At 36.7% G+C, this 22987-nt stretch overlaps 1 protein-coding gene across 21 annotated transcripts in view; it reads left to right on the plus strand.

Moving 5' to 3' along the window:
* The window catches only part of HHLA2 (HHLA2 member of B7 family), a 110086-nt gene that overhangs the window by 23468 nt on the left and 63631 nt on the right, over positions 1-22987 (plus strand). For 20 of the 21 annotated variants that reach the window (XM_039856961.1, XM_039856963.1, XM_039856966.1 and 17 more), the window contains one exon: positions 1544-1693. The exons of the other annotated variant lie outside the window; for it this stretch is intronic. The gene's annotated coding sequence lies outside the window, so the exon portion shown is untranslated. The remainder of the gene's footprint in view (positions 1-1543; positions 1694-22987) is intronic. 21 annotated transcript variants of the gene reach the window in all.

Here is a 22987-nt window from a genome sequence, read left to right on the forward strand (position 1 = left end):
TTGCTTCCATGTCCTGGCCACCATGAATAATGCTGCTATGAACATCAGTGTGCAAATATCTTTTCGGATATGGATTTTCAAGTCTTTTGGGTAAATACCCAGTAGAGGGATTGCTGGATCATATGGTAGATCAATTCTTAGTTTTTTGAAGAACCTCCATACTGTTTTCCATAGTGGCTGTACCAATTTGCAGTCCCACTAGTGATGTATGAGAATTCCTTTTTCTCCACATCCTCTCCAACACTTGTTATTACTTGTCCTGTTGATAACAGCTATTCTAACAGGTGTGAGATGGTATCTCATTGTGGTTTTGATTTGCATTTTTAGCACTGTTGAGCAGTGTTGAGCATCTTTTCATATGTTTGTTGGCCATTTATATGTCTTCCCTGTGAGAAGTGTCTGTTCAGGTCCTCTGCCTATTTTTTTATTGGATCGTTTGTTTTTTTGTTGTTATTGAGTTGTATGAGTTCTTTGTATGTTTGGGATATAAGCCTAAAAGCAACAAACAAATAGGACAAACAAGCAGAAACTCATGGACATGGACAATAGACTAGTGGTTATCAGAGGGTAGGGGGAATGGGGGGAGAGGGGAAGTAGATGGGGTAAAAGGGGTCAAATAAGTGGTGACAGAAAGAAATTTAACTATGGGTGGTGAACACACAGTGCATTGTATATATATATATACACCTTACTGTTGAATTGTACGCCTGAAACTTACTGGATTTCATTGACCAATGTCACCATAATAGAAATAAAAAATTAAAAAATTAAAAATTTTTTTAAAATAGGCTATAGAGAAAGTATGTGATGAACCATTAGGTACGATGTAGTAAGAGCTGAGGACAGACAAACCTAAAATAGTTTCAGTGCTGTTTTCACAACATATCCTTTTTTTATAAGAATGATATAAGATGGTAAGAATGTGAAATTAAAAAAAACTTTTATAATTAAATGTAAGGTCCCCATGTGTTCTGCTAATTTTATAATATTTGGCATTAAGTATCTTCAAAGAAGTCCCAAAGCTGTTACATATTTGCATTTTGCCTTGTCATCTTAGCACTCCTGTAATTGTATTTCTGTGCGGAAACTTTTAACTAACACACAGTTGAAAATACTATACAACATTGAGTGGATAGAAAGTAAAGAGAAGGTAAATTATCCAATCATTTTAAAATAGTCTATCTGTTTAAGCTTTTCTCTCTGTAACATGTTTCTCTTAAATTATGTTGCCTTTTTGCATAAATATATGTAAAATCTTTTCAGTATCTCACCTACTAAATTATCATTAATTTATACTTGTAGTGGGTCTGACATCCTGGGATAGTAAAAAAATGTTCCAGAAGATACTTTTGTGTGGGGTACTATGTGTTTTAGAATATTTAACATCTCCGGACCCTAACTACTGAATGCCTAACTCTGTGTGTCTGTCTTCAGTCATCAGACAAGCAAAAATGCTCCCATGTTCCCCAGATGTACCCTTGGCTACAGTACCTGCCTTGTCGAGAACCTCAAATAAATCAATGATTTTTGCCCTTTTTTTCAGGAGTACTGAAAATTTCAGCTATTTGAGCCTATAGAGTGAAGTATGGACAAATAGGTTTCAAAACAATTTCCCGGTGGCTGGAAATCATCTATTTCATGGAATGGGAATTTTGAAGCTGAGTTGAAATGATAGATGTCAGATATTGCAAAGGTGGGTGCAGAAAATGCCTTTGAGTAGTAAACTGTTAGCAAAGAAGAAAACCAGATCAAGAACTAATTTTGCTCCTGTTTTGTTGTTGTTTGTTAGTTCACAAAACTGGGTTAGGAGATGGGAACCAAGAAGAAAAGGAAATGAATATGCAAGCTTATACCACATGCGGAGAGCACTACTGATACTTCCAAATCTAATTTTCATAAAAAACTCTGGGGCAATTGCACCGTTCTCATTTCATCCTCATGTAATAGTAGAGGAAACTGGGATTCTGAGAAATTTCCTAACTTTTCCCACCTCTGTTGAAAAATAGAACCTGCCAAAAAAGGAACAAGGAGAAAATTAGATGCTGTTGAATAGTCAAGCAGGTTCATAAGGTGAAAGATATCAGTGTTTGGGGAGAAATAGAAAGCTTTTGTGAAATGGTAGGTTTGGGCACTCAGTACCACCTATCCTGGTCTAAAGTCTTTTGTCCAAGTGGCAGGTTATGCCTTATATGTAGGAACAAAATACACTACCCAACGTTTAGACTTTTTGATTCAGATCTAACTGTGGCCAGATCTCCATTAATACTGGCATCTGTGTGTGATAATTAAACATTTCAAATCAAAAGATGGTAGCTCAGATTAAAGATTCAATGAAGTGAGTTATTTTTTGGGAGATTACAGACAGAAAAATTTTAAGTGTTTATTTTATTTACTACCCTTGGCAAGATCTATATTTAAATTAGTGTGTATTGCACTTTAATTCTGGAGTCTTAAGGGTGGTACACTGGAACATGCTTCTATCAGCTCATTAGGGCCAATTGTTAAATTTCAGTTTTGCCATCTGTTTGTCAAATCCTTGATAGACTGAAATAAGCCATGGTGGAAATATTTACATCATAGAAGTCAGCAAACCGTATAAGTCAAGCCCCTACTCCTCTATCCTAGAACCAATTGTTAAACATTTATCAGGATACAACTTTTTTAAGGTTTTAAAATGGTTCCACTATTGTCATTGGCATTTATTGGTGCTCAAGGGATCTTGATTTCTCAGGGTACCTTTCTAAGGCTCAAAGTCATTGGCCATTTGACAACTTCTGAAAAAATTATTTGCTTCTTTGCCATACCCATTTCCAATTGGGATAAGAAAGTGACAAAGTTACTCATTTGAGGGAAAGCTCTCTAGTGTAGGTGGTGATATAAATCAATTTGTAGCTCATTATCATTGAGGTTTTTTTTATTTGCATTTATCTTCATTCTTTACTCTCATTGCCCTCTTTTGACATTGGCAAACATTCTAATCAATAAAATAGTTATGTATATGTTCTTCTAAAATGTGTACTGTTCTGCATACATATATTAACTTACAGAAATGGTTTATCTCACTCTGTTTTATTCTATTTTATACCTTTTACACACAGAACTAGTTTTATGAATTCTTAATTTGATTATGTTGTATTCTGGAAAGACTTCACTAGTCGCTTTCTCATTAACCATACTTGAGGATTCCCATATTCCCACATTCTTGCTGATACTTGGCAATTATCTAGCTTTCTACTTCCAGGATAATAGGTGTAAAGTGATATCTTCTTAAATTTACATTTCTTTGACTGTTAATTTGTTTGAGCATCTTATTATCTACTTGCTAGCCTTTAAGGTTTTCTTTTCTGTAAATAGCCGACGTATAAACTTTGCATGATTTTTCCCCATAGAGTTTCTGTCTCTTTACAGCACATTCTAGATATTATTATTTTTGGTCAATTTCAGATCCTGCAAGTTGCTTTGGAGGAATCAATTTAAATATCTTTAACATCCAGTCCTAAAATTAGAAGCTCGTAATTTTATATTTTTGATGATAGTGTACCAAGAAGAAAACTGTGCCCCTTGGTTTGCCCTCCACCCTTCTTATTGGTTCTTTTATCAGTCAAATTAGATTTGATTATGTTGCACTACTAAACATCTCTCATATCTTTATGGCTTAAAAACAGGCAGCATGCCTAAGTGAGAAATGAACACATCAACTGTGGATCAGCACAGGAGTTCTGCTTGTCACAGTCACTCAGGGACTGATGGATCAGCTACCACATCGTGTGGCTGGTTGCTAAGACAAAAGAGAATTCTGGAGATCTAGCACCAGCAATTAAATGCTTGGCTTGGGAGTGACTCCTGTTGTCCACTACTCATTGGTCAGAAGTGGTCATGTGGCTTTATTCATTTCTAAGAGGGCCAGGAAATACAGTCCTGCCATTTTACCGGAAAGAGATGCAGATAGCAAAAAATCACTAATGTCTGCCCTTCTGGCCACCAGATATGCTTGTCACCACTTTCTTTCCTGCAGCCTACACATTTTGACTTTTCTTGAGAGATACAACCCAAAAATCATTTCCAGTCAGTGCATCAAACTCCAATCTCAGCACTTCTGAGTAATGAATAAAATTCTTTATATTAGGTCCAGATGTGATTCTTTATTATCTGGAAAGCAATGAATTAAGATGACAAGTTATTAGCTTCTCACATACCCAATATACATTGTTGGAATAAAGAAAGGATAACCGAGACAAACAATGTAATTCAGATTAGGAAAGAATAGGACATTTGGGAGTCGACAGCAACTTTTTATAATTTTTATTATTAGTTTCAAGTATACAGTCTAGTGGTTAGACATTTATATAGTTTATGAAATGATCCCCCTGATTGTTCTTTCTCTCCTCTGGCTTTCTACCTAGCTATTACATTACTGCTGACTGCATTCCCTATGCTGTGTTCCCCATCCCCATGACCATTTGTCAACTACTAATTTGTACTTCTTTAACCCATCACTCCTTTCTTCCAGCCCCCAAACCCCCTCCACTCTGGCTGCAGTAGCAACTTTAAAATCACCTTGGGAATGTGTCATGAGGGTCTTTTATGCTGTGGTTGTGGAATCTTTCTAATTAGGGCTTAATTCTGCCTCCTGGGAGGGAATTCCAAGCCCATAGTTTTCTCATCATTGTCTGAGGTATTTGGCTTCAGCCTTGGGATGTTTCTCTTCTCTCCATTGTCTTCCTTGGCTATGTTTGACAAGGGCTTTGGAGAAAAAAAAAAAAATCCTTCCTAGAGCTTGAGAAGCTTTCTCATCTTTTTCTATAGGGCTCAAGGGTCATTTTAAGTTTCAGATAGTCATCAAATTTTGGTCTGGTCTTGTGGTTTTTTGGACTATAATTACAAATATATTTGGGTTCTCATTGTTTGATTCTAATCAGCAGCATGTGTCAAAAGACACACTCACAATTATTTTCAAGACTGAGCTAAGTTCAATTAAGTGCCCAGCTTGAACTTATAAGGATTTGGTGGGAGAATCACAGCCTTTGTTTCTTTTCACTGAGCCAGTTTGTCCTCTTAAAATGATGTAGTGGGTACTCTAACCTTAACTAGATCTGTGCTCTGAGATAACTGAAACCATTCAGAATTTTAAAGCTATAGCCATGCCTTTAATTTGGTTCTTGCCGTAAGGCTGAATCCTAATAAGCTTTTTTGCTCAAAAGCCTTCTCATTTTTATCTTTTGCCAGTTGGGGATGAGAAGCAGTGCCTTTCCCTATCTGTTCCCTTTCATTTTGCTTACAAACCAACCATTCTTTCCTGAGTTAATTTACTTCTTGTTTGTTGACAAATATAGCCAATGGTAATTAAAATTCTTTTTTCCATTCTCTTCCTTCACAGCTGCAAGTTTATTAAGCATATATATTACATACCTTCTAAAGTTTCACAGGTTACAATTTTAGTAAATATTTCATCATTGTATAACATGGATTATTATTTTTCCAGCCTGCATATTATCTTGCTACCAAGCCCTCAAGCTAAATAATTTGAGATTTTTGTTATGATGACACCTCCTTTTCAAAGTATTTGTATAAAGATCTAAGCATTCTTCTCCCCAAGATGGGTGATTAATGTAACAGATAACCATGAGGTTCTGCTGATTACTGGACTATTGTCCTCTGTGTTACTGAGTTAGGAGAAGACAATTGGTTCATTTTCTTTTAAGGTCCAATATTTCTAAATTTAGCATGTTACCAAATATAGCATGTTAAATTGCCATTAAATGAATACAAAAATCCAAAACATCAGTATCTAAAACTGATATATTGAATGTCTCTTGCTACAGTTGTAGCAGTCTTGTGGGTATGCCTGATATGGTTTGCCTTCTTGCCTGACCCTTTCACACTGGTGTAAAGAATACATGAGTAAGTTGGCAATACCTGTCAGTTGTCAAAATATGCTTGCACAATCAGAAATTTTCAAGGAATTGCATTGAGGCTATCCAGGCTCCAGCTTTGTGGGTTTTTCCTTTCAAGGGTTTTTCCTTCCTTGAGTAATTTTAGACATTAATATATTTGAGTCCAGATCTGGGGGAGGTAGAGAAATGAATAATGTTCCTTTACTTTGGGGTTGGTGTGGGCAAGACTCTTCCATAAGGCTTGAGAGAGCTGATGTCAGTTTCATATTTAGAGTTTATGCAATAGGTCTCAGACCCATCCAGCATTGCCAGGCATAAGAAGTGGTTGGAGATGATAAAGTCATCTGGATAGGTTAGGGAGGATCAAGATGACCCTGAATTAACCTCATGAGCTTGGCATCAGGAAGACTCAAGCTCTCCATAAACCCAGATGGTTAACACCTGATCATTGGTTACCAGTCCTATGGAGGGACTGGTAAGTGGAGGGAAGCGACAGCATCAAAGAGAAATGTAGGTCAACTCATGAAATCTGTATGTAGAGCAGGTTGATCAAATTTTCCTCTAAAGGATCAGATAGTAAATATTTTAGTCTTTTTAGGCCAAATGTGATCTTTGTCACAGGTTCTTTTTCACCTCTTTCTCTCTCTACCCTTCCTCCACCTTCCTCCTCCTTATCTTAGTTCTTCTTCTCTTCTTCCTCCATCTTCTGCAACTCTTTAAAAATATAAAAACCATTTTTTTTTTTTTTTTTTTGTTCCTGGATCATACAAAATTAGGCTGCAGACTGTATTTAGCTCTATAGGGCTATAGTTTACCAGTCCTTGGTGTAGAGTAATTTGGCCGTATCTCTGTAGGGCCATGGATACTGGGAAACTACAAGGGTAATGGACATAGGGGGCGATCTGCAGGAAAAACTCATGCCATATGATGGAGTTCTTATTGGTCATTTGTGCTAAAATACTAAATCTTTAGGCACCAGCAATTACGCATAGAAAGAGGTGGATGTGCCCTTTCTCCCCACAGTTGAGTGGATATAATATCTGAGCAAGAATAAAGAGGAAGCCTGAAGAAGGATCTTTAAACAGAAATGTAATTAAATGATTTTCAAAATAATTATTGAATTGGACCACTTTTCTGCTGCTGAGCAGAAGTGGGGCTCCAGAACACAGATGAAATATTTTATAGAGATAGAGTTTCAATTATGTTCTTTCTAATTTGACTTTTAAACCTATACCCAGTTTACAAATATGTTGGAATAACCACCAGTGAATATTAGAGGCAATAAACATATATCTCTCTGCCACTGTTACTTTGAGCTGTCAGGTTTGTACAATACATAGTCAAGACATCTTTTAGTCTGTGAATATAGCTTTTATACTCTTTTTTATATGTATCCAAACCTCAGATAAGAGATATAATTATTTATCTGGGAATCCCCAATTATTTTAACCACTTTGTACAAAAGCGATAAGATGTTTTTTTTAATTATCGAGGTAAAATTGATATATGCCATTTTATTAGTTTCAGGTGTACAACGTAATTTGATATTTATATACAGCACAAAGTGATCACCACAATAAGTCTAATTACCATCTGTTTTCCATACAACTGACTCCCTTCAACTGTTTCACCCACTCCCACTACCCCTTCCTCTGTGATAACCACCAGTCTGCTCTTTATCAGTGAGTTTTGTTTTGCTTTTTAGATTACAAACATAAGTGAAATCATGTAATATTCGTCTTTTTCTGACTTATTTCACTTAGCATAATGCCCTCAAGGTCCATTGATGTAACAAATAGCAAGATTTCCTTTTTTTTTTTTTATGGCTAAGTAGTCTTTCATTATGCATGTGTATCTCTATACATTCATCCACTGATGAATACTTAGGTTGTTCCCATAGCTTGCCTATTGAAATAATGTTGCAATGAACATAAGGGTGCATATATCTTTTCAAATTAGTGTTTTTATTTACCTTAAATACATACTCAGAAGTAGAATAGCTGGATTATATGGTAGTCTTATTTTTAATTTTTTGAGGAACCTCTATACTGTATCCCATAGTGGCTGCCCCAACTTACATCCCACAAACAGTATGCAAGGGTTCCTTTTTCTCCACATCATCACCAACACTTGTTATTTTTTTTTTGTCTTTTTGATAATAGCCATTATGACAGATAAGAGGAAGATGTAATTTTTAAATAGTTAATTTAGATACTTTTCAAACCAATTCTGGCAATACCAAACCCACCGAAAGATACTATCAAAGTTTACTCGATTAGAAAAAAATTTAACACTAGACTACAAGAAAAATGGGAAAATTAATTCTGATTATTGGAAACATTCAGGTTTTAAAATGTGTTAAAAGTTCTATTATGATAATAAATTTCAAAGTGACTCCTATACTTGCTCTTTGTGATTTCTAATGGGAAGGTCTGAGACAAACAGAAAAATCCTCAGATCTTGAGCTGATATTCAGAAAGGGTTATTTGGTTCTTTTAATGCTGTGGGTGTTTTGGCCTAAGAAGTAGCAGTAATCATGCCCACCTTTTGGGCAGTTAAATACCTTTAATCACAGATATTGCACAATAATCCTGGGGAAAGGCCTCTTTTAGTTTTGAGAAGTCTTAGTCCATGTGCCTTTGGTCTTTACATCTCTTCCTTTGAAGGTCTTATTGAACTTTTTACCTGGTACCTTTTCATTCTACTGGCAGGCATATGTCAGGGCAGAGTTGGACAGGGTCTGAGTCAGACTAGTACATGGTGGTTTAAACCTGGTCAGGCCTCAAGTAATCCCAAGGGCCAAGACAGACAGGAATCCGAGGTTAGTATATGGCTGGCTGTCAAGAGAGTGTGTTTATACTAACTTCCTGATGGCTATTGCTGCCCTTGATTCTGAGGCAGACCAGGTCCCCTTGCCCCCTGCCTTTGGAGTATCTTAAAAATTAGACATAAGGAGACTTAAAGTTGAGCCTGGCATTTTATCTCTTGGTCCAATGTCCAGCAATAATATATTGTTGGGACGACCTAGGAGCCTTCAGAAAGACTTGAGCCAGCCATTTCTCAGAGGCAAGTTATTGTCATAGCATGATCTCCCTTCATGGGATAGGCTATAGTAGATGCACCAGGAAACAATTCTGTACTGGTAGGTCCCCAGTCTATCCAGTTATCCTTTGTTTGCCCTATCCTTGGGCAATAGAGAATATGGAAATTAATGTCTCTGGATATCTCATTCAGATGATTTTGGGAAGGAATGTCTGCTCCATTCAGTTGTCTGCTTCCTCTAAGGATCTTGAGTCAGCAGTTGACTTAAAGTCGAATGTCATTTTAAGGTCTCTAATGGCTGTAACTTTCTAATTCTGTTAAGAATCTTTCCACTTTTCCGAATGATGGGGATTAATAAGGACAGCGAGGTTTCTGAATATAGGACAAAGCCTTTTGTAAACCATGAATAATTGCCCCAATAAAATGTCTCCCAGTAAAATGGATAGGGTACATATGTTAAGATGGCCTAGTAGAAATCATGGAGTCTCAGAGTCTCTCTTTTTTTAAATTATGCCACTGTATTTGCTGTGATTTCAACCCATCCAGAAAATAAATGTTCACCCAGAAAATACATATTCACCTGTGGAGGCAGATAATTTTATAAAATTTATTTGGAAATGCTCAGCCAATCCTGTCATTCATAATATCTGTCTGTTATCACCTTTATAATTTTTTCAGCATTATGTTAATTACAGATGAGGCATGAACTAGGCATATCCCCTTTTATTCTAGAAAAGCTTCACCATTAATATTTAATATCAGAGACAATTTGTCCCAATTGTAATGAATTGTATCATGGTGGATTTTAGCAAGGCCCATTTGAAGTTATCTGATGACATGAAGTATCCTTCTGGATTCAACATCTTATCTTCATGAATTTTAAAACTTGATTTTTTATTTTTGTCCAGAATTCATGGTTCTGGACAAAATTCATGTAATTTTATGGTTCTATTATGGACTCCCTTGTATCTCTCTGTGGATTTTTCATTTCTGTTCTGTAAGAAAATATTTGTATTAGAACTTTAGTCAAAGCAATTTGTTTAACAGGGTGATCTATTATTGATACCTCTTTTACTGTAGTCTTCTATCTTGATGACAGCAACTATTTTAGGTATAAAATCTTTGTGTTTCTATAGTACTTCAAAGTCATGAACTACTGAACTACTCCAAAAACATATCTGTGATCAGTGTGTGTGTGTGTATGTGTGTATGTGCATGCACATATTTATCATTATATTTATTGGCAATTTAACATGCTCTTTGTGAGACCACAAGTTCAACCACTTAAGCTGGTTTGGCTTCAGGTAAGGTATTGAGTTATATAAGAAAGTCTAAAGTAGTCATTGCATGTCTATCCTGGTATCACTACTTTTCACTTTTAAGATAAAACCCATCAATAACAAAAAAGTCAGAATCTGGTATGGACATGTCCAAAATATCTGTTACAGGATGGACACTTCTCAAAGCATAGAAAAGAACCACGAGATTCTCTTTCATTAGCTGAGGGTAATCATGTTTCTGGCTTAAGAATATTAAATCAGTAGGTAGGAATATGAAGAGAAGAAAATAACAATATTACAAAATTATTTCAGCCTCAACAGAAAAATGCTAAATATTTTTAGTAATAGGAATTGTACTAAATGTCATACCAGCAGATTTACAGATGATTGTGTTAATTCAGGATCTCTGGAAAAACAGATGTCAAGAAGTTAGACGTGCAAAAGCTTTATTGGAAGCAATTAGAACATGAAATATAAAAGTGAGAGGGAGAAAGGAGTAGTCAGATAAAGTCTTTAGATTGTGATGCAGTCTGGTGCTTGTAAAAGAAGAGAAGGAAGTATCAGAATGAAGTACCTCAAACAGAGGTAAATCACAAAGGAAATCACTTGGTCAGCCCAATAGTGAGCTCCAGAGCAAAGATTATCCCTCATGGAAGTCCCAATTTAGGACAAATGACCAGACCTTATACCAGAGTTACTGAACAGTTTTTCTGGGAAGATTGTGTTCTTGACTTGAACACTGTTGCACACCTCAAAAGCACAATCCTTGTTGGAGGTTGTCAGTTAACTGCATTCCTTACAGCAAGTTTTTCTTTTAATGGAACATCACCTTGCTGTCACAATCCACACTTGCACTATCCATTTATCAACAAATTCAGGAAGCAACTCCTTCAAGGTTCCCATGGGTCTCTCTTCCTGACAGGGACTTAGAGTGGGAGATTTGTGGGGATAACCATAACATTGCCTTTGCATCTGGTCTTGGGGCTGTAGCTGATATGAGTTCTAGCTGACAGTCCAGATCTCTTTGGACTGTATTATGACAGAGGACCAGAGAATTAACTGTCCTTGGGGCATCATTGTAAAGGATTTTTGCCTGTTCCATGTGACTTCAAGTTTTCTGATTCTCATTTCTGACTGGGACAGAAAAGAAAACATTTGTTAAGTCCATAGTTGCATACCATGTACCCAGGGCCTTATTAAGCTATTCTAGCAATGCTATCACATTCAGCACAGTGGCTGTGAAAGAGGCTACTCATTGGTTGAACTTTCAGTTGTCTATAAGTCATTCTCCAGGATACACTCAATTTCTTGAGGGCAAGAATGGCATATTAAATTGAGATATGATAGGGACCACCACCTTTGTATTCTATTTGAAATGTGATGTTGTTTTATATAGACTTTTGTACCTGGGGTGGGGGAATTTTAGAGACTTCCACTTGGCCTTCCCCACTCTGATAGCTCCTACTGATAGGAGACACACCCAATGTGAAGGTCATGCCAACTGGCAAGTATGTCAGTCCTAATTATATATTTGAGGACTGGGAAATTGATGACTGTGTAGCTCTACAGGTCACATGAATGTACTATAAGTCAGTGGAATCCATTTATTACCTAATTTTTGCATGCTAAGTGGGTCCTTGATTCTTTCCTGTGGGTATCCATGTCAATGAAGAACCTACATCCAAAAGTCCTTGAAATGTCTGGGTATTCCCTTTCCTCTGTGTTCAAGTAAATGGCCATCCATCTCACTGGGAAAGGACTAGTAGAATCACTGTAGAAGATACCTACGAAGGTTTTGCATTGTCCTTCATCTTGAGGACCCAGCCACATCTTTGGTTAATGAGTTCCAGATCTTAAACCTGTTCAAGTCCAGGAACTAAGCAAAATATCTGACTTTTAAATGAAGTGACCACCTTCAGCCTCCTGCTCTTCTTTTCTTGCCTTCTCTTGTATGTTTTAAGTAGCACCCTCATTAACTGGTAGTCTATTTTGTCTCTAGATACACTGCAACTCCCTGCAGGCTCAGCCCCTTTGGCTGCCCTTCCATCCTTGCTGCCTATGAAGACAAATTTGGCCCTCTGGTTTGTGGCATTTAGGCATTACCACCCGTCCTTTATTATCCCCCATTAATCTCATTGCTATTATTGAGCTGAACTCTGTCACCGCCTTTCCTACTCTTAGCTCTGGCCTGAAGACGAGAGCAAATAGAGATGCTGGTGCCACTTAGAGATGCTTGTACCCCTCTCTCCAGCACATTCCTAATGGCTGTATTGAATGGTGCATTTTCTGGGCCCTTCTGTGGAACATACTCCTGTCATAGGTATTCTAGCCTCATATAATATATCCATCCCAGCAAGCCCAGTTCTCTTTTAATCCCTCTCTCCATTGTCTGTCTCAACAACCCAGGCATTTATTTTTACTTTGCACAATGTGGGCCATTACTTCCCTAGGTTTCTAAGAACCATCCTAGCAGCATGTTCACTTCAACCTTAGAGTTTTTGCCATATTCTGTTAAGTTCCCCCTCTATCATGTCACTCTCCATTTATTCAGTCTGGCACTCTTGCTCAAATACCTTCATCATCTATTATGATGGATACTCCCCTTATTCCTGCCAGTACAAGCTAGCTAATTCTTGCAGTTCCTTTGAGACCTAAACTCTACCCTCTCTTAATAAGACTGACAAAACCCCAAATGGCTTATGCTGGGATTTAACTCTAGTTATCAGCTTTAAAACCAGGAAACAAAATGGGGGACATTTCTTGATGTGAGTGGGCATCTGATACCTTGTGAGGAAGAGCCATTCAAAGTGTCTTCCTGTATGAGGTCAGTGTTAGCCTTATTATTTATTAATGGGGTAGAGGAGCTGGGCTGCCTTTCTGAGCTCTGGCTCAGAGTGTCCACAGAGCCACAGTCCTAATGGACACCTATCCAGACACCCTCCTGACTTTTTTTTTTTTGCCAAACATGGCCTTTAGCATAGCAACCCAATCTTGGATGATCTTTCAGTAGTCTTTGAACCTTTCTAACATTAACTATATGATTTGGAGTTTGTTTCTCAGTTGTATCTCCTCTCCTTCTGAAGAACATAAGGACCTCTAAGCTACTAAATAGACCCTCTGGTAATCACACTTAGGTTTGAAATTTTTAATTGCCCTACAGGTTCTCATTTCCCCTCTGTAATTTATTAATGATATTTAGCAATAACCAGCTAATTCTATTTTCCTTGTATTTACTGTTATCCTTATTATCTCTTAAATACCTGAATTGTTCCGTGGCGAGAGTATTCCTCTGTTGGAATATTTTTCTTGTCCTAACAAGTAAAATTTTTAGCAATTGGGTCTCCACCATATACCACAGGGTAGCCTAGTCTCACATATCACTTGAGATGGAGTCCTTCTTATCACTCAGCTGGTGACAGAACCAGTCTCCAAACCCCATCTGACCACCTGCTTTCTTGGACCACTTTTGGTACTAATTATGTTAGGTATCTTCCAGGAAGCAAGTGCCAAGGCAGATAGAGAAGCATGAGTTTCATTGCTGGTCATGCCTGTGAAACATAAAGGGGAAAGTAAGCAGGAATAATGAAAGCCTTTCAGGCTATCATGCAGGTCTGACACTAATGAAATAAAGTAGGTAAGGAAGGGGGATTGGATAGGAGGAACATGAGACTGAGGTGTAGCTTTGAGAGTCTTAGCTTGACAGATGGCTCCCGAGCAAAGATTGCCTATCACACACAGGAGGCTGGCATTGGCCAGAAATAACCGCAGTCTAGTCCCTGTTTATCTAAGTCCTTGGCTAGGAGCTGTCTGCGGAGGGTTATCTTTGACTCAAATACAGCAACAGGTCCTGAAGATGATATAGCTAGAGACTGTCAGTAGACTATATGCTCATTACAGGTTCTCCCTTAAAGGGATATCTGAGCAATGTACTTTTGTGCATTTATGCCGCCACATTAGGTTTAGGTGAGAGGCTAGGCGTTACTTTTCACATTTCAGACCCTTTATCTGGGATCCTTTCTCTTCTGTTTGAATAAAATTCATTAAAATTTACTTAAAGAAGTTATTCTTGTTATTAAAAAATTAATATACCTTTTCTTGAGAATGCCTCTAGGTATAGAATGTTGTCTTTTTCTCCTCACTTTAAATATATCATTTCACTGTCTTCTACCTTCCATGATACTTTTAAGAGTCCAACCCTCATTCTAATTGCCTTTATTTGTAGGTTGGCTTTTATTTCTCTCTGACAACTTTTGCAGTCTATCTTTCTTCAACATTTTTAATGTGTGGTTTTTGTTTCTACTTTTACTGCTTTGGACTTCGTGGGAGTCTTGGCTTTTTAATAATTATTTAAAAAATATCAGTTACTGTCTATCTCTTCCTTAGACTCTCAAATCCTTTTAGAACTTCAATTAGGCATATGTTAGACTTTTCATGTCTCTTGCTTGTTTTTTTTTTTTTGTATTTATATATCAATCTTTCTGGGATACATATGGACATTTTCTTCAAGTGCAGACAGCAAAATAAAATTAGTCGGTTTTTAAATTCATGCTCTGAATTTTACATTTTACGTTCTTCTTTTCTACATATTCTTTTTGGTTATGTTTTAAATCTCTTGGTTCTTGTTTTTAAAAATCTCTTGTTTCCAGCTCATTCTCAAGGACTTTATTTCCTTAAACATATTTGCTTTTCATTCTGATTGATAATTTTGATACTTGAAATGTTTGTGAGTCTGCTTCTACCAGTTCTTACTCATAATATTTTTTCATTATTTCATGATTTGTATTTTGGTATTTGTATCGAGATGCTCAATTTCCTAGGAGTTTTATCTGTGGGAATTCTTAGAGTTCTGGGTTGTTGTTAAATCTCTCAGAAGGGATTGATGTTTTCTTTTCTCAGTGACCTGGAGGTATGACAAAACCAGGACAACTGAAAATTAAATTCCATGCTTGGGGTTTCCATGGGCCACACAGGTAATCGAGTGTAGACAGTAAACTTGAGGACTAGTTTATGTTTTTAAGGAAGAACTTATTTTCTTTTCACTTAGTACCAAGTTTGAGAAAGCTTGTTTCCTTGATGTTACCTTTTAGGCACTCTCCTTCTCCTTCCTCTCCTTTTCTCCTTCTCTTCCTCCTCCTCTTCTGCTTCTGCTTTTATTCTGAAGGAGCCAGAATTTTGTGCACAGATATCCTATTAGATTCTCTAACTGATGGGCCATAGGATTTGGTTCTTCTTCCATATATTAGCTCACAAAGCAGCAGCTCAGGAATCTCCAGGGTTCAGCAGAAACTGACAGGTCAAGAGATTGTTTTGGTTCCTGCCTTATCATCCAGGATTTCTGACTTTAAATAATTTGGGGAATTTTTCATATTTCTTAATTTCGCACCAGCCTATTGACACGTAATAGAAGATGCTTTCATATGTCCATTCATTCTCTAAAATTTAGTTGGGAGAGGTTAAGATATTTAATCCACCATATTTTTGAAAATATAAATAGTCACAGCTCTTTGTCACATTTTTCCTGGAATCCCAATTTTTTCCCAACTGTTTCTTACTGGAAAGTAAAATTGCATCTTTTGGTAGATATTTAAATAAAACCAATTTTCAATAAAAATCTAACCCAAAAATATTCCTGTGGGAAAAGCTCCCTATTGAGAAGAAGGAAAAAAGTTAGCACAGTCCAAGAAGAATCTGTTTTGTCACCAAAAGATATTTTTTAAAGCCAACTCACTTACCTTTGTTATCTAATTTAATCTTGGTATTAACAAAATCGTTACCTTTTCTGGTTAACTCATACTCTGTTCTACTTGTAGAGCCTCCATCTTCTCTCATCTGCTCCTTTCTGTTCCCCTTAGAGTCAAGCACCTTACATATGTTCTTGTTTAATCTTCTGCACTACCCCATGAGGTAGGTGTTTTTCATATTTCACAGATAAGGAATCTGTGGCATAAAGATCAAATGAGCTATTGTGACAATGAGGCACTTCTTCCAGGAATATTGCATAGAAGTACATGTGTCTTTCCCTTCCACTAAGTACAGTGAAAAACATAGGCATCATATATAAAAAACATAAGCCTCTGAAAGGTAGAGAGAAGAAAACCAACAGGCCAGGAACCCCGGGACCTGAGGAGTGACACTGTAGAGAGTTCCCTAGGTTTTCTTTTAGCCATATAAATTCCAGACTTGGCACTGAAGAAGCTGGCAACCTGGAAATGCCAACAGGCATAAACCAGAAGTTCCAAACAAAAGCTTTCTCTCTCTCTGGGAAGACCAGGAAGGGGAAACCTAGCAAGAGGTTAGACAATAATGTCTTTATTTATGCCAAACATTACAGAGAAGCTATGGTGATGAGTTTAGACTCTCATTTTCTGGAGACTATAAGGAAATGCCACACCCTCCCACTGGAATGGTATCAGAGAAGACTACATAAGAAACTGGGACTTTAATCCCTCCTATGCAATAAGGAGAACCTGACCTCCCCAGGGTATCAGTAGAGATTATGTGGGGAGCCTGGACTTCCCCCCACCCCCCCAGCCTGTAGTAATGAAATGGCATCTCTGCCTTCCCTGGTAGAGCTATGTCAGAAAAAGCCAGCTAAAATGCAATATAGAAATAAGATCTACAGTGTTATAAATCAAAAACTTTTGCTCTGTGAAAGTCTGTGTTAAAGAGACAAGCCATAGACTGAGAGAAAGCATCGCAAACCACGGATATGACAAAGGACTAGTATCTACAATATATATGAAGTACTTTCAAAACTCAACAGTAAAAAGACTATCCAATTAGAAAATGAACAAAAACATGAACAGACATTTTACCCAAGAGTATATATATAGATGGTAAATAAGCACAAGAAAAGATGTTTAACATTATTAGACATCAAGAAAATGCAAATTAAAACTACAAGACATCATGCTGCATGTATCAGAATGGCTAAATAGTGACAGCACCAAATGATGGTTAGAAAAAGTGTGAAGACCAAATGCCAATGAAGATTTAAAAAAAACGGGATCACTCATATTGCTAGTGAACTACTCATATTGCTGGAAGGAATATAAATGGTGCACTTAGGCAGTTTCTTAAAAAAACTAAACCTCTAGCAATTGCATTCTTGGATTTTTATCTCAGAGAGATGAACAGTGAGTTCAACTCAGCAACCTATACAAGGATATTTATGGCAGCTTTATTCATAACAGTCCCAAACTGAAGATAACCCTGATTTCCTTCAGCTACTAAATGATTAAAGAAACTAATATACCCATTCCATGGAATACTACTCAGCAATAAGAAGGAATGAACTGTCGATACATGCAACAACCTGAATGACTCTCCAGAGAATTATGCTGAGTTAAAAAAGCCAGTCTCAACAGGTTATATAGTGTCCGATATCATTTATATCTTAATCAAAATTACAGAAATGGAGAAAAGGTTTGTGAATGCCAGGGGTTAAACGGGGTGAGAGGAGGAAGGTGAATATGGTTATAAGGTCAATATGAGGAATCTTCATGGTAATGGAAATATTCTATATCTTGACTGTATCAATATCAATATTCTAGTTGTTATGAACTGAATTCCCCTCCCCCACACTCATATTTTGCAGTCCTAACCTCCAATACCTCAGAATATATTTGGAGATGGGGTTTTTAAGGAGGTAAATAAGTTAAAATAAGATCATTAAGATGGGCCCTAATCCAACATGGCTGGTTTGGTTTCCTTATAAGAAGAGAAAATTTGACAGATACATGCAGAGGGAAGATGCTGCAAAGACAGACAGAAGACAGCCATCTATAAACCGAGAGAAACCAACCTCACCAACACCTTGAAGTGTTCAGATCACCTGAACTTCAGCTTCTGAGGCCAAGAGGCCTTAGAAAAAACAAGCCCTGATGACACTTTAATATCGCACTTCCATCATCCAGAATTATGAGAAAATAAATTTCTGTTCAAGCCACCCAGCTTGTAGTGATCATGGCAGCCCTGGGTTATCACAATCCTAGCAAACTAATACAGGAGCTATAATACTGTACTATAGTTTTACTTTCAGGGAAACTCGATAAAGGGTACATGAGATCTGCTTGTATTATTTCTTACTACTGCATGTGAATCTACAATTATCTCAAAATAAAAATTTTTTTAAAAAGTGATTCTGAGGTTCAAATGAAGGTTTCTCTGTTGTTAAAGCTTATACTCAAAACTGACCTAAACTTTTGACTCAGCCCTGTGTCAGAAAGACCTTCAATTCTGAAGCTGAGCCAAAAATCTAAATTATGAATTCAGACTTAGGTGAGTGGCATGGCTGCTGACCTGGTGTCTTAGTAACGATAGGTCAAAATGTAGCATTCTGCCATGGGGTTTTCTGATGCTCTTTTTTGTGAATCAATACTTCCTGACTCCTTTCTTCCACATAGAAATGACCCTATTGTTCACAGACCCAGAGCCAGAGTAGGGTGTGGCCTCAAGTGCTTTTGCAGTCTTACAGGTAATTGACACTACACAGTGTTTTGTGACTTTCCAAAAGTCATGCAAGATAATTTTAAGGGAAACTATTTCATAGGTTTTAGGAATATATTGCTTTTAAATAGATATTTTTTTGGTATCAGCCCATAAGTGCAAGCAAGCTATGTTGAACCCTCAAATGAAAAATAGTAATCTGAACTAAGGAAAGAGTAATCTGTTTCTATGCTTAAAAAATCCATAAGACACAAGCTCTCTGATGAACTTGGGCTGTTTCTGTCTGTTTCTTATGTAGTAAGAGATTTTCATAAGGGATTTTCAGAGGTAATTTTGACTTTGTGAGTGTTTTGCTTTATATGCTGACTTTAGAAATTAACCTCCTCATAAAATCCAATCCCACTTTGCTATTTTGACACTTCTTTTGTCTGAAAGTATTCATTAACATTTTGCATAATTGCCCCATTTCCAGAGCAAGTATATAATTTCCTACAGAGTGAAGACTTCATAATGCATATCCAATAAAGTCCATCCTGTCTGCTACTGGTCGATGCCTTAGTTTTATCAAATGCTTAAAAAAGATTTTTCTACTCTTGGCTCAGTTGGATCCTGTTTAATCTTTTTGGCCATTTGCACCATTAAAAGGTGATCACCTGTTGTGGCCATTTCTAATGTCTGCTATTCTTCAATCGTTGTTGTTCTCATGAATTCCTGGCTCTTTTCTGAATATATACTAGTATTTATTGCCATGTCAACATATAGGATTTTAAGCAGACTTAATTAGAATATGTCCTTAACTTTGTTTTTACCAAGATAGTCATGTAAATATGAATCTAATTTTGACAATGATATTGAGGAATAAGGAAAGCCATCATAATGTACCCATCAGAACTTACAATCTAGCGAAATATGAAGTCAAAGAATAGGCTTATTGAAACAAGGGTATTTTACTTTCTGACTGAAGAGTTAATTGCACAGAGCTTCAAAAAAAAATTTTTTAAATCAAGTATATGTGTTTTTTTCCTGAGGAATTAAGAGTAATTACAGAAAGAGATTTCACCTTATTTTTTCAATTGAAATGACCTATTTTTTTATGTTCACATGAACTACAATTTAAATGTTCTTTAGTAATTTTATTAAGTTATTAATCATATGGGTAATTCTGGTGTTCAGCTCATAAAATAGTAGCTGATAATTTTTATAGATTTCTCTGTTTCATGCTTTGAGAGCAATGGATTAATTGGCCACTCTATGTAGACTGTATACATGTTCTTTAGGAGAGGCGTAGAAAAAAATCAGTTGTTCCACAGCGATGGATGTTTCAACCAATATAAGACCCAGAAGCTGATCTTAGTTTTTTTCTTTATAACTTAACACACTGCATCTCAGTCTTCAGTGACAAGAAATCACAGCAATGTTTATATTCAGACTGTTCAATTTCTGTTATCTGTCAGATATTATAAAACAATCTTTGTTGGCTCTTAATTCAGAAGCAGTGTGGCCAAATGGTCTGATAGTCTGCACAACCTGAATAGAATTGTTCTTTTTGCACTATTATTAATACTTGAATTTGTCCTTTCCAAATCAAGAATAGTTTGACATTCAGCAGTTGTTTTCCTTAATCCTGTGCCGGTATGTGATGGTGATAGCAATATGGTACTTCATCCAAGAGATTTCATTTTTTGTACCAGAAACAAATATGAATGATCATATTCCATCTTTATAAAATTTGTGAAAGACAAACTCCATATATATATATATATATATATTCCATACATATTTATATAGATAGATAGATATTTACCAGTAAATCTGTGTGTGTGTGTGTGTGTGTGTGTGTGTGTGTGTATACTGGTATGTATGTATCATTACAACTGGTAAATATCAATATTCTTACTATTATAAACCTCAAAACTATAAAGGTATGTTTTCTTCATTCAGTGAGACTGTTTAAAGTAAGCCATCAATATAGTATATCTACAATGAAAAGCCATAAAAATAAAAATTTTACTTTTTATTAAAAAACATAAGATGAAAAGGAGCAGCCAGGAAGCTTTATAGACATGGAACCTTTATAGACTGACTCTAGAAATGCTATCGAGTAAAGACAGCTACTGCCAGCTCTCTAAAGTCATCAGTAGAGTGCAACTTATGTATTTCTCTTTGTATTTATATGGCATCATTCTTCTTAAATAATCTCAACCTTAAAGGTAACCAAAATATCTCATATTAAGCACCTAATGTGTGCAAGGCTCTACAGAGCTTAAAGAGGTTATACGTGGTATCAAATACTACTTCTTATAGCTGTTATTTGTCTGTGATGTAAATGGAAAAAAACGATGTGTTATATTTTAGCCTGATGACAAATAGGGTAAGAAGAAGAATAAACCAGAAAATCAAAAGATTGTGTTCGTAGCCTGTTGTAATTCAGATTCCTCTAAGAAGCAGAGCCTAAAATAAGTCTTTCATGTAAATGGTTGATTTGGAGAAGTAAACCCAGGGAATAGGGGAGGGGGCTCTGAGAAGAGTGAAACGGGGAAGGAGGGATAGCTGATGCAAGGCTGTGTTGTTGAGGTGGTTATCCCTATGGGCAACTGGGGCTTAGTCTTGGTGGGGATGCTTTGAGGAACCATGTAGAAGACCCTTCAGGATTGTCAACCAGAGTCTCAGAAGAGAAGAGCAACCCAATGACCCCAACAGACTAAAATTAACACTGGAGGGTATTAATTTCTCTCCAGGATTCTAGAAAGCAGAAAAATCTAGCAAGACACACATACAATGTAACTGAGATGAGGTACCATCAAGAACACCTGTGCACAGCTTACGGTTGTCTCAGCAATGGCCAGACAAAATGTGGGCTGATGGGACATGAGAGAGGAATGGCAGATGTGTAATGTGATGCTTGTCTTTGACATTTATTCATTAGATGCATCACTGTTCACTCTTAGCATCTGTTTCTTCATCTTAAGAGGCAGGTGTTAACCTACCTTGCCTGTTTCCAGTAGTGATTATTAAGGATCTATAAAAGCACTTGGAAGCAATTTAAAGGATAACTCACTACAAAACTGAAAGCAGTCATGGATGTTCTAGACCAGAGACATGTAGAAATACAGGAAAAATAGAGAACCAAGAGGAGGTCACAGAAAGAATCTAGAAGGACATGATAAGTCCCTGCATATTATGTGACAACTCTGTAGCAACAATGGACCAGGAAAGGAAGACATGAACAAATGAAGACAAATATATTTAGCATCTTGGAAAGTAAATGTGTAAATTTAACAGATCAAATTATCTACTAGCTATAAAGGATATTAAGAAATTGCTTCTCGTTAGAAATAAACATTGATTGAACAGATTTAGTAAATGCCTATTATATGATGACTATCATGGCTACTCTGCCTCTCAGACTAATTTAAGATGTCCTATATTTCAGTCCTGTCTACCCCTCAGTTTTAGAACTCAAAGTCACTTTCTTTTGCAGTATTTTGACAATCAAAAGATTCCAGTTGGACTATTAATTTCAACCCTATTTGACCTCTGAGAATTCATCCAGTAACTACTCTCCCATCCTTAAGTTAAATAACAGTGATACTTTTATTTCTTCAGAACTTTTGAAAATTTAGTCAGTGTTAAATGCCAACGTTACTCTAAATTCCCCTCTGAACCTTACTGTAGGTACACATACATTACATATGTAACAAAGGTGGACAGTATTCCATATATCACCTCTCCTCCTAGCAGCAACTTGAAGACATTATGAAGAAACTTTGCAGAGCAGAGCCCAAACTGGTACTTGAAGTGGTAACAGATCTCAAAGCCTAACAGGTGCACCTCTGCAAGCAGTGGAGACAACAACATATAGGCTTCCCTAATCTAGGGTACTAATGGCTCATCTGACTTCCTTTCAGATACCCGTTCCTGAAGACGTAGTGACAACGTTGCAAGGGAAATGTCTGTAACTTAAACCTGTTGCTCTAGTCTTCAGTAGTGGTATCCGTGTTATAGTAACTTTCTCCGTGACATAAACTTTGGAGCATTCTTACCTCTCAGCATCTGATATTCTTAAAAACCTTAATTCTGTTTTCACTTCAGCTTGAACAATCTCTGTATAATAAAACTTTGTGTGTATATGGTATTTCATCTTACAACTTCAAAAATGTTCAAAGAATATCTAGTTTTCTATTTTGAGATTCTGTAAAAGTTTGTTCTCCCCATGTGTGTGTTTTAGGACCTTAGCTATTTCCTTAAACTAACACATTAGAGTGGCTGTGATATACCAGGAACTACATGGCCCTGGGGATTCAGGGGTGAAAGCTGAGATTG

Source organism: Pteropus medius, unplaced genomic scaffold (assembly GCF_902729225.1).
Source record: "Pteropus medius unplaced genomic scaffold, Ma_sr-lr_union100, whole genome shotgun sequence".
Taxonomy (NCBI): Eukaryota; Metazoa; Chordata; class Mammalia; order Chiroptera; family Pteropodidae; genus Pteropus; species Pteropus medius.